We start from the raw sequence: 13,541 nt of genomic DNA, 5'->3' as shown, positions 1-13,541 counted from the left end.
CGTCAAAAACATATCATAAATTATAAACATATTCCATGAATTGTCAGAATTCTCCATAAAACCCAGAATTCAAATGCAAAGGGTGTAATTCTTTAGTTATGAATAATGATTATGTGTTCCTTCCAATTTTAATAAGAATCAGAAACAGTTAAATACTCAGCTCTAGAAATTTATATTGCTGTTCCGGAGAGTTTCTGATTTTACCATTTTGTCCCTTCAAGCTATATGCTTCTGCTCTACTTAAATTTTAATCATTTTTATCTTACTTTAAAACAGCTGAAAGTCAACTCAATTAATTTCAACTTGCATAAGTTAGCTAATCCAAGAGATACAGAAAATCTATACTTCACTCTCAAAACCATATCAGTTTACGGCACAGAAAGAGACAATGCAGCCCACTGTGTTTCTGCTAGCACCTTCCAGGAACAATTGAATGTTTATTCCATCATTCTGACCTGTTTCTCTACCCTTTCAATGTCCTCAGTTTCAAATTCTTATGCAATTTTTTTTCTCTTTAAATTTGCAATGGTCTCTGTTTCAAATACTCGGGTGACGTTGTACGTTTCAGCAACCTTTTGCCTAAAATTTCCTTCATGTCACTTTTTTCCTTCCTAGTGACTCTTAAATTGATTCTGAATAACACTGACCAAAGGAGACAATCTCGACCTATTCACTTTATCAACACCTTTCATAATATTAAAAATATACATGAAATCACCTCTTAGGCTATACTGCGTTGTGGAAATAATTCAGTTATCTTGACTATTTGTGTACTTTGCATGTTTATTCTGTAATAAAATGCTCAAAACTGCAGTGACTGTAGTCAAATTGTTACTGTATCCAAATATATCTTTTCTTTTAAGTTTGGCACTCTATGCTGTTTACTCAACCCAACATGCTTTATTTGTGTTTTCTCAAATTTTCTGAGAAATATCTATCTGGACTCCTTGAGTATCTCAATTCATTCAAACACAGAGGAAAAATTCACGAGAAACCCTGTAATATCTGGAAATGAAAGTACTGTCATATTGAAGCTCCGTTTTGAGGAATATGAGTCAGAACCAGTGTGTGACATTTTTAATGTTTTTCCCTCTGGGTACCCATTAGTTTCTTTTCATTGAATGTTTACTCCCATTCCTTTCCCTTTCTGTCCATTCCAAAAACCTGTTGATGCTTTCTTGAAATCTTTCATCTTCCATCTTTCTTTTCACCTTTTCCCAAACTCCTTAACTTTGTGTCATCAACTCATTCCAAGCTGTGTTCCACATCTCTAAATCATCTCTACACACTTAGAATAGCAGTGCACCCAGCACTGGTTCTATGGTTTATCACTCCAGTTCAAACATTAACCAACAACAAGAAATGTCTATTAGTTGCATGTCCATCCACTTTTATCCATGCTGTTGCATTTACTCTTAAATTTGATTTTTTTTTGTAACAAATCCCCTGTGAGCCACCTTATCAAATGCCTGTATAATCAACATTTTCTGCACTTCATTCATCATCCAAATGTCATTTCTTTAAAAAGAAACTTCATTAGCTTTATGAAACTTAATTTGCTTTCACATAGCCATGTTGGAGGTCCTCAACTAATGCATGTAGTTCTAAACACTTTTTAATTGCTTGTGAAATATCGATTATTGTGGTGAAATTTCATGTTGGGATTGAGGTTTATGCTGAGTTGTAAATTACAGCCAATCCAATACTGGAAAAACATAGATGAATTTACACCTCTGTGAGTTTGGCTGCAGCTAATGTTAGACTAACTGGTCCATATTCACCATTTTATCCCACTCCCCCTTCTTGAACAGAGGTATTACTGTTGCACGATGCATTTCTAAGGAAGGTTTTGTTTAAATGTGACCATACCTTTTTGTAGGATACCTACAGTGTGGAAACAGGCCATTTGCCCCAAAAAGTCCACACTGCTCCTCCAAAGAGCATTCCACCCAAACCCATTTCCCTACATTTCCCATGTCTAACCCAAACATCTCTGGACACTATGGGCAATTTAGCACGGCTAATCCGCCTACTCGGCACATCTTTGGACAGTGGGAGGAAACCAGAGTACCTGTGGAGGTATGGGGAGAATGTGCAAACTCCACACAGACAGTCACATGAGGGTGGAATCAAACCAGGGTCCCTGGTGCTATGAGGCAACAGTGCTAACCACTGAACCACTCTGCCATCCCCACTTTGATTTCTTTCAACACTGATGGTATGTGCCATCAATAAGATTTATTGACCAGGAGCTCTGCATTTTTCTTAATACATCAATTACTGTTTCATACTTAACTGTACCATCTTTTCCTTGTTTCAAATCTAATGCAATTACAGGTATGTTATTTGTAAAAACTATTTTAAAATATTCATACTTAAATTTTGCTCCTTGTCCTTGAGTGGTCCTATATTTCTAATTCTATTACTTTTTATATGCTTTATCCCTCCTTCCTTGCTAACTATTGCCCACCTCCAAAATCATTTTCCAAACCATAGTCCTTGAACCTCTTCTACACCAGTTCCCAACTTTCTCAGAACGTTATGTTTGAATTCTTACAATTTCTCCCTCAGCTTCACTATCAAAATGACTCTCACCAAGTGAGAAATTATTCAAGAGGATAAACTGTCCCTCCGTATCTCTCTGATCGCCATCTTTCACACAATTGACTACATTATCTTCCCCCAAAGCTTCCCTACCACATCCATTTGGGTGGCACTCACCTAGTTCCATTCTATAACAATGATTATCCAGCCATCGTGCCGCCACAGCATTACTTCTGGTACTGTCAAGTTTTTAACTTTGACTGTCTCCTACTGCTTGTTTACACTCTGTCCCATGGCACCATCTTTTGAAAATACGACATCAGTTCCACATTTAAAAACACTTCTATCTCCACACTCCATCTCTCCTACTGTCTCCCTAGTATGAGTTATTTTTAATTAACCTGAGCTGTAAGCACACACCTCTGGAGTAGGTCGGATTGGAACCCAGATCTCATGGTCCAGGGTTAGGGACAATACCACTATGCCACAAGAGTCTTCCACCATCCTCACTATAACTTGTATAGGAACTGTCTGCAGGTTTTGGGTATTAACAAGGGATTCACCAGAACTCCTTAGTAAAGGAACAGACCTAAACAGTTGTAGTGGTTATTAGAATGCATTTATTTGTATGCTGATTGTTCATAAATACATAGGACTTGAGAGCTTTCCTGTATTTTGATGGTGCATAATGTAGGCAAAGCACATGATTATGTCTGATTCTATGGCTAGATTTGCATGGAACAGGGCATCAGAGAGTGTAGCTTGAGAGGCATCAATGTGTGTCAAAAATGGCTCACTTGAGACTCTCCGATTCCTAGCCTCTCTCATATCCCATATTGAAATGAGTTGTAGGTTGATATTAATGGCCACATCATATATGCACCTTCCACAGCCATCAAATCTTGGAGTGGTACTTCAACCAAAACTTCTGGATCAGAGATAGGGACGCAACCCACTGTGCTACAAGACCCCCAATTCCGTATAAAAGTGTTTAAGATAGTCTGTAGTGCCCAAGTTTTCACTGAGATTGCTGGAATACAATATGGTAGCAAAAAATGATTATCTGAAGGATAAGGTTAGAAACTAAGGGCCAGATTCAAGTCCTTTCTGCTCCAAAGGTGTGTAATAACATCTCCAAACAGGCTGATTACAAAATACGAAAAATTATAATCCTGCAAGGCTATAGAGGGAGCTCTTACACATAATATTTATCTCCATTTATTCAATGCAGGTAAAACTAATTCCACTCATTTAACTGAAGTTGTTTGGAAGAACGTTATTGCTATAATATAAAATCTTTTGTACCGTAAAGAACCAACAAAAATACTATAACATAACCATACGTTGTGAATTTCTGATGAGCAACCATCATTACAAAACAGAATAAAAGTATCACCATTTCACTGAGATTACTCCGTATTCAGTAACTCAGATAACTCACCAGAAAGCATCATAGTAGCTCAGTGGTTATCCCTGCTGTCTCATGGCACCAGGGACCTGGGTTTGATTCCAGCCTTGGCTGAATGACTGTGTGGGTTTAGTTCATTCTTCCTCTATCTGTGTGGGTTTCTGCTGGATGCTCTGGTTTCCTCCCACAGTCCAAAGATGCCTAGATTAGGTGGATTGGCCGTGCTACATTGCCCCACAGTATGTAGGTTAGGTGGATTAGTCATGATAAATGTGGGATTACGGGTGTTAGGGCTGGGTAGGATGTTTTTGAAAGAGTGGTGTAGACTTGATGGCCTGAATGGCTTCTTTTCACACTGTAGGTGTTCTATGATTCTCTAACTTTGAACAAAAACCTGCAAAATAGATCCATCTTGTTTTTAGGCAGTCCCACAGCAGCGAAGATGACTTGCCTCTACTTTAGATGGGATAGCTAATAAGTCCAATATGTGATCTGCAGACTATGACATATGCAACATTGTTATTGTAGGGTTTGTGGTGCAATCAGGTGATTGTTGGAGAGATTTTTGTGTCCTTTCTCCTACTACTTAACTTCAACCATGCATGTTTATGACATGGTTTTCTGATGCCTTCCCACATGAACCAACTCTATTTAGGTCCATCATGAACCAGGACCGCCATGAGTTAGCAATATGTTTGATATCTCCTGAAAAGCTTTGAGGGTGACCCACAGTCTTCATGGTCTTTGTGACAGTCTCTTGCTGCAATCAAGTTCTGAATATTTGCTTCGTAAGATTGGCGTTAGCATAAGAATGATCTATCCTGCCCAGTACAGCCTGCTTTGAATGATTCTTTTCAACTTGTTCATGGGAAACGGGTGTTCAGCCAGCATTTATTGCTTATCCCTAATTTCCTGGAGAAGGAGCTAGTGAGCTGCCTTCTTGAAATACTGCAGTCTTTGAGGCATGGGAGCACCCACAGAGCTGTTTGGAAGGGAGTTACAAGATTTTTACTCAGCAACAGTGCAAGGAATGGTGATATATTTCCTAATCAGTGTGGTTTGTGACTTTGCAAGCATCTTGCTAGCAGTGGTATTCTCATGCATGATTGCCTTGTCCTTCTCGATAGTAGAGGTCATGGATTTAGAAGGTGGTGTCTAAGGAACTTGATTAAGTTATTATAATGCATCTTGTAGATGGTACATATAATTGCACTGTGTATTAGTGCTGAACAGATTGAATGTTGCAGGTGTCCCTCGTTGTCATTGTGTACTGAGACCAGTGAGAATCGGTTGTGTCTCTTGGTGGCCAGTTGGTGTTCATGTATCCAAAGAAGGACACAAACTTGACTGGGCCAACCCATCCATAATGACACAAGCTGAACAGAGACATGCCAGGGAATTCCTGGAAGCCTGGCATTTCGACCGGAACTCCATCCACAAACACATTGAACTGGGCCCGATATATAAACTACTGATAAACAGAAATGGAAGTGATGCCAACCACCCCAGCAAACTGAGGCATATAAATAACAAGCGGGACAGAACACTAATGCTTCACTGGAGATGCACTGACGATGTTACCTAGCAGGGTGACGAAATGCCTGCAACCAAATACACCAGTTCGGCGAATAAGTCTACAATATTAATTACTTTCTGTTCCTTGGGAGCTGCCAATTGGCTGAAATATTAAATCTATTTCTCCACAGATGTGGCCTAAATGGTTGAGTTTTTATTTCAGATTTTCAGCATCTACAGTTTTTCTTCCACTTTTATTATAGCAATTGGCTGATTGTGAACACAATTATATAAACTGATATGATCTGAGCTGATATTATGACTGGACAGGTCAGATCCCAGAATGAAATTTGGCCTGATAGGTTATATTTTGTTCTTTCAAATTAACATAACAGTTTTTCACTGAAAAGTAAACACACAAGGCTGATTTGCTTTTGACAATAAAACAGAAGTATATTACCCAAAACAGCAAAAGCTAAACTACCTTCTAAATCCATGACCTCTACTATTGTTTCACTTCTCTAGGAGGTACTTGGCCTTGTTCCACAGTGTGGCCCAAGTAAACAATTTTGTTTCAACAAATTCACTCTTAACCAAATTTATAACCAATTTGCCACTTTGTAGCCCATTAAATGGCTTAGTGCAGTGACATAAATGATCCTCCCAGTATTGCTGCAACTAAGTCATCAATGTAAATTATACAGTTACATTGACCTTCAATGAACTAGTCAATTGTTGGAACATTGCTGGTGCAATTTTCATTCTAAATTGCATGACTCTACATTGATAAAGTCTATCCACTTTAATAAAAGCTTATAGTTTTTTGGCTCTGAAACTTGTCAATGTCCGTTTAGCAAGTCAATTTTGATGATAAATCATTTGTGTCCAATTCTTTCAATGTAGTCCTCCAAGAGTGGAATAGGACACGAGTCTGCTTTTGTTACTGCATTGACTTTGTGATAATCAACATAGAACCTTTGCAAGCCATTTGGTTTTTGGCCATCACAATAACTGGGCCCCAGCTACTCTGGGTCGAATTTTATAGAGATCTGAGTCACAAAGGCTATGGCAAGATTTGTGGCAGAATTACATCAAAAGTCCAGTGAAGCCTATCTTAATGATAGGAGCATCTTGCTCCATCTTTTATGATTTTTATGAGCGGCATGCCAAATTTATCGCAAGAAAGTGGTGTGTTGCTAATTGCTTATTAAACGCCTTGTTGACATTCCAATTCGCCTCATTAAGATTCAGATTTCTACCTTGTCAAAACACCACAGAAGGTAGATGTTGAGAAATCTCACCATAGAAATCAGAGCGAGTTCAGAACACCACTTGCTTGGAACAACCTCTGTGTTGAACACAGGGCATTCTCCATAGGCACCGGCCACACTTACCCCATTTCCACAATGACATGTCAGAACCCATGTGGCACGTCTCCAATTCGCTTAGAGGCACCTGTGCACTTCAATACTACACCTGGGACTGCATCAGCAGCAACCATTGTAATGCTGTTGCAAGGGTATTGTGCTCTCACAAGCATATACTTGGTCCCTGGACTGAACTAGACTGCACATCTGGGCTGTCTCTACTTCACAATGCTCACTTACTTTGTGTTGGTATTCACCAAAGAGAAGGAATTGGTGGAGGATGATCTCAGGGAAGGGACTGTTGAGTTTCCAAGCTGAGTTGCTATTAAAAAGGAAGAGGTGTTGAACGTCTTAAAAAAGTATTAAGTTAATACGTCCCCGGTCCTGATGGGATCTATCCCAGAATATTGAGGGAGGCAAGAGAACGAATTACTGGACCATTGACAGACATCTTTGTATCCTCTTTGGCCACAGGTGATGTCCCAGAGGACTGAAGAATAGCCAATGTTGTCCCATTATTTAAGATGGGTACAAGGGATAATCCTGGAAATTACAGGCCTGTGAGCCTCACGTCGGTGGTAGGGAAATTACTGGAAAAGATTCTCAGGGACAAGATCCATATTCATTTACAAGCAAATGGAGTTATTGGCGATAGACAGCATGGTTGTGTGTGTGTGTGTCTGTGTGTGTGTGGGGTGGGGGGGTGGGGGGTGGTGGTCCGTGCCTCAATAACATGATTGAGTCTTTTGAGGAGACGATGAAGATGATTGATGAAGGAAAAGTGGTTGATATTGCTTACATGGATTTCAGTAAAGCCTTTGACGAGGTTCCCTCATGGCAAACTCCTACAAAAGGTGAACTCGCATGGTATGAGGAATGAGCTGGCAAGATGGATACAGAACTGGCTTAGTCATAGGAGACAGAAGGTAGCGATGGAAGGATGCTTTTCGGAATAGAGGGCTGTGACAATTAATGTTCCACAGGGATCAGTGCTGGGACCTCTGCTTTTCGTGGTCTACATAATTTGGAAGAAAACATAGCTGGTCTAATCAGTAAATCTGCAGACGTTAAAAAGATTGGTGGAGTTGCGGATAGTGAGGAGGATAGTCAAAGGATACAGCAGGATATAGATCAGTTGGAGGCATGGCAGAAAAATGGCAGATGAAGTTTAATCCGGGTAAATCTGAGGTGATGCATTTTGGAAAGTCAAGTACAGGTGGAAATTTTACAGAGAATGACAGAACCCTTAGCAGTATTGATATGCAGAGGGATCTGGGTGTGCAGATCCACAGATCACTGAAGGTGGCAATGCAGTAGATAAGGTAGTTAAAAAGGTCTATGGCATGCTTGCCTTCAATGGAAGGGACATTGAATATAAGAATAGACAAGTTATGCTGCAGCTTTATGGAACTTCAGTTAGGTCACACTTGGAAATATTGTATACAGTTCTGGTTACCACACTACCAGAAGGATGTGGATGCTTTGGAGAGGGAAGAGAAAAGGTTTACCAGGATGTTGTCTGGTATGGGGGATTTTAGCTCTGCAGAATGGTTGGATAGACTGGGTTCGTTTTCACTGGAATACAGGAGGTTCAGGGGCGACCTGATGTTTATAAGGTTGTGAATGGCATGGATAGAGTGGAAATATTGAGGCTTTTTCCCAGAGTGGTAGGATCAATTACCAGGGGACACAGATTCAAGGTGCAGGGATGTTTAAAAGAGATGTGTGAGGCAAGGTTTTCACACAAAGAGTGGTGAGTGCCTGGAATGCCTTGCCAGAGGAGGTGGTGGAAGCAGAAACAATAGCAGCATTGAAGAAGCTCCTGGATGAGTAGGAAAGGAATAGAGGGATACGGATCCTGTAAGTGAAGACAGTTTTAGTATGGAAGGCAAAATATGTCAGTGCAGGCTTGGAGGGCTGAAGGGCTTGTTCCAGTGCTGTATTGTTCTTTGTTCTTTTGTTTCTTTGTTCTAGTCAACAATGCCCACATGCCATGAAAAAAATTTTAAAAAGAGGGAGTTGCATGTGATTGCTGCCAATGAGATGTGCCCTGAGATGTTGGTGCCAGGTATTCAAGATGGAGTTCTAGAGGAGCAAATAGCAAGCTCAAGTTGCAGGCAACCACTCTGATGTTCACACAGGGAACTCTCGCCATCCTGTTTCTATCCAGTGGTGTAGAATATAAGACTGACTACTAATAAGGTGAAATTAAGTAATAATGAATGATGATTGATGCTAAAATACCTCACCAGTCACCACTGAAGTTATCATATTGACATTCGATGTCAACTGGAAAATGCAAGAAGGGCCTCACTGGACATATCACCTGATTTTTCCCAACTTTCTAGCCATGATCCATGTCATTCCGGAGGTGGAAAGATTCCAGCCCGTGTGTGGCAACTTTGGCAAAAGGAAACTATTTACTGCCGGGCACACCAAGGGTGGTGTTGCAAAACAAGTGATTTTAGATTGATTGTCTGCTAAACACGAGCTCTCAAATTCAGTTCCAATCACTGCGATGGAATTAAAAATCAGGCACTGTGTTGAATGGGCAGCCGATTCCAAAGTGTTGACTTTGAGTCATCCCCAGAAGGCAAATTTCTATGCGTGTGTGACTCTAATCCACAATATGAAGGAACTGAAAAAGAATTCCACTCCATTTGATTTTAGAATGCTGGAAAGATGTTTAGTTTTAAATAGACATGAACTGTTTATTCAAATATTCTTTCAGATAAACAAAAGATAAGTTCTTGTGACACAGGTGACAGGGCTATTCTGATGCATGTTTAGAAAATAGAAAAAATATTGTAACCATTATGAACAAACATGTTCGTGCTGAAAGAAGATTTGAATGTTCTCATTATTTGTTTTTGGCTTTACATACCTGAGTCAGAACTCTTCGTAACTTATGTGAAGAAGAAAAATTCAGTGAAGACAAATGTAGGTCCCTTATTGTCAAAAACTGGGGGAGTTATAATAAGAACAAAGAGATGGCAAACCAATTAAATACATACTTTCATTCAGTCTTCAGAAAGGAGGATTGAAATAATATTCTAAAAATGTTGGAGAACTCTGGGTCCAGTGACAGGGAGGAATTGAAGCAAGTCTGCAATAGTAGAGAAATGGTGTTGAAGAAATTGATGGAATTGAAGGCAGAAAGATCCCCAGGCCCTGATAATGTACATCCGAGAGTACTTAAGGAAGTGGTCCTAGCAATAATGGATGCATTAATGGTCATTTCAAGATTCTATAGGCTCTGGATCATTCCATGGATTGGAGGGTAACTAATGTAATGCCTCTATTTAAAAAATGAGGTAAAAGGAAAACAGGGATTTATAGACTAGTTACCCTGACATTGCTAAGTAGGGAATTGCTAAAGACCGTTATGAAAGATTTAATAGCACAGCACTTGGAAAACAGTGACAGGACCGGATAGTGTCAGCATGGATTTACGAAAGCGAAATTGTGCTTAAAAAATCCGCTGGAATGTTTTGAGGATATAACTGGTAGAGTTGATAAGGGGGAGCCAGTGGATATAACTTACTTGGACTTTCAGAAGACTTTTGAAAACATTCCACATAACAGAATAGCACGTAAAATTAAAGCCTATGTGATTGGGGTGGCTTACTGACATGGATAGAGAATGAGTTGGCAGACTGGAAACAAAGATTAGGAATAAACAAGTCTTTATGACCCTCCCTTCTCGCTCGGGGATAGTTGAAGGCTGCTGCTGAAATTGGAGCCATCTTTGCCAACCTAGCTGTTTCTGCACATCCTCAATAGACATATGGAGCTCGTTGGTCTCATGCAAAGCCCTGAGGAATAATATTGTGCAGAGCTCGAGTCTGTCCTTTTTGGCCCAAACTAAGCTCTAGGCCTTAGACTTGTGCAAATCCTTCCATTTGGGGTATCACAAACAACTCTTGTACATTGATTGGTACTTATAATTTACAAGAGACTTGACCTATATGCTGCATGTCTGTTCGTAGCAAGCTTTTACACAAGATAAACTACCCATTTGGGTAGAAGTCGGTTTCGGCAAGTCTGAAGCCTATTTGAATATCACCACCACCATTAGCTTTAGCTGTATCATCCTGCTGAGGTTAGTGGAACGATGGCATTCGATGCGAACCATAACTGACCATTAAATGGTGACCAACTCTGTCCATATTGAGAAAATTGTACATTAAGCTGACCCATCGTTGGAGCTGTTTACAACTTCAGTATAGAGGTGATTGATTTCTCCAATGTTCTCCTTACCAGATTCCCCAACTCCATCAAGAGTCGATGCAGAACAGACCTGTAGCACTCCGTGTAGAGATGTGTTTCATGCTGGAATCAGAGGATTAGAAAATAAGCTGTCTGCATTTGGGAGTGGTAATGGATTCAGTATGCTATTAGAAGGGAAAGGCTATAATTTCATGCCTCATATGTTGTGCTTTGTAAACTAATTTGAGCATAATAAAGTAGAATGAAGATAAGGAATGCGGCAGTAAAATGTCATACTGCTATCAACAATATTATGAAAAATCAGATATGTGTGAGCCTGCTATAGTGGGTGCAAATTGCAAGAGCACTCTGGTAAAATTGAAAACATCTCAATCTTCCTTAATTCTATATAATAGCTTGTACATTATACATCACACAATAACTAGAACACCAAAGAAAGCATTGTGCAGCTTTATGCCAAACTTTTGCTTGCAGTGTGAGTGCTGAGGATGTGAAGATTACTTCATCACGTTTTCCAAAACGGATTGTAAGGAATTTCCACCCCATTGTTTCCCATTATGCCCCAAAATTTAAAAATCAGTTGTACATTTGAACTGATTGGAATAGTTTGGTAATGATTTGTCATTCATTTCTTTGAACCAAACCAATCTTTTTTTTGTTCAATAAATGATTTTGAAATATGCTGAGCTGCATGCTCTTTGAATTGTATCACTGTTATCAGTTCGTTAGATTAGGGCGTTAGAACATAGAACGTAGAACATAGAACATAGAACAGTACAGCACCGTACAGGCCCTTCGGCCCACGACGTTGTGCCGAACTTTTACCCTAAACCTAAGGTCTATCTAACCTCCACCCCTAGCTTATACTATCATCCATATGCCTATCTAATAGCCGCTTAAATGCCCCTAATGAGGCCGGCTCCACTACCCTCTCCGGCAAAGCATTCCACACCCCTACCACTCTCTGACTAAAGAACCTAATTCTGCAATTGATCCTCATTATGGTCTTTTGGGGATTTTGAGAAGTGAATACAAGGGACCTTGTACTTCTTTTAGTAGATCAGAGTTGAATTTTTAAAATAACCTCAGTTGAAACTTATAAAGTTTTAATTGAAATCTAGATGTCATCTGGGGTATATATGACAATGACACAGCACAAAGAACAAGAGCTTTTATGGTGAAATCTCAAGGGACTGATAGAAACGTAGTTAGACAAAAGTACATGTTGTGCCAAAGGAAGAGTTACTGGAAAAGTTGCTCAAAAACCTGAGCAAAGAAAGGATTTTGAGGAGAGTCAGAATATAGAATGATAGGATAGAAGGAGTCGCAGGATGTGTGTAGAAGAGTCTATTATTGGAAAAACAGAGAGTGGCAGAGAAGCTAAGTAAGTACTTTTTGTCTGTCTTCACAGAGGACTACATACAGAGTCTCCGTGACATGAAACCCTTCCATACAAGAGTCTATTGAGAGTATATAAGTGCAAGAAATTAGTATGAGTAAAAAAGTAGTATTTGGGAAGCTAATGGGGCTTAAAGTTAACATATCCCTGGGACCCAATGACCTTCACATTAGAGTGTTGAGGGAGATATTAGTTTCATTGGTGATCATTTTTCAAAATTCTGCTTGTAAATGTAGGGGAGAGGAAACAGGGATCCACAGACCAAATGTTAACATAATATCAGAAGTGTAGAAAATACTAGAATCTATCATAAAGGATGTGATTACTGGTTATTTAGAAAAGATGTCTGATTGGACAGATTCAATATTGATTTTTAAAAGGAAATCATTTTGACAAACCTGATAGAGATTTTTGAGGATGTTACTAGTAGATTTGGTAAAGGGAAAACAGTGGCTGTGGTATACTTGGATTTTCTTGAAGGCCTTTGATAAAGTCCCACGCAGAAGGCAGTCAAAGTAAAACACGGAATAAAAGAAAATATAACACTGAGTAAAAGGCAAGTTGTTTAGGACAGAGGTGAGGAAGAAACTTTTCACTCAGAAAGTGGTGAATCTTTGGAAATCCCTGCCTCAGAGGGCTATGGATGTTCAATCAAGAAAGACATTTATGACTTTGAGGTGTTGATGACATAAGGTTATGGGAGTAGTGCGAGAATATGGCATTGAGGTAGATGGTCAGTCATGACCTAGATTGATGGAGCAGGCCTGAGGGGCTGAATGGCCTATTCCTGCTCCTATGTTGCCATGCACATCTGGTCAAACATGAGCTCTAAATCCTTCCCATCAGGAATGCGGAAATTGAAATTCAATTTCACCTAATTTTGATATCAGGAGCAATCAAAACTAATTGTGAAATTTATTTGCCATACTCCTGCATTGTCATCCATTGTTTTTTAACATCTCTAGATGCACCTACTTGACAAGTAAGCTGAAATTAGACATTTCATAACTTGTTTGGCAACCTGCTATTCTAAAACAAGCTTCACTGTAAATTTCCACTAGGGCAGTCAATTTTTTTC

This window comes from Rhincodon typus, chromosome 8 (assembly GCF_021869965.1).
Source record: "Rhincodon typus isolate 14 chromosome 8, sRhiTyp1.1, whole genome shotgun sequence".
In the NCBI taxonomy this organism is placed as follows: Eukaryota; Metazoa; Chordata; class Chondrichthyes; order Orectolobiformes; family Rhincodontidae; genus Rhincodon; species Rhincodon typus.
The sequence above is the reverse complement of the archived record's forward strand: the minus strand, read 5'-3'. Positions refer to the sequence as shown.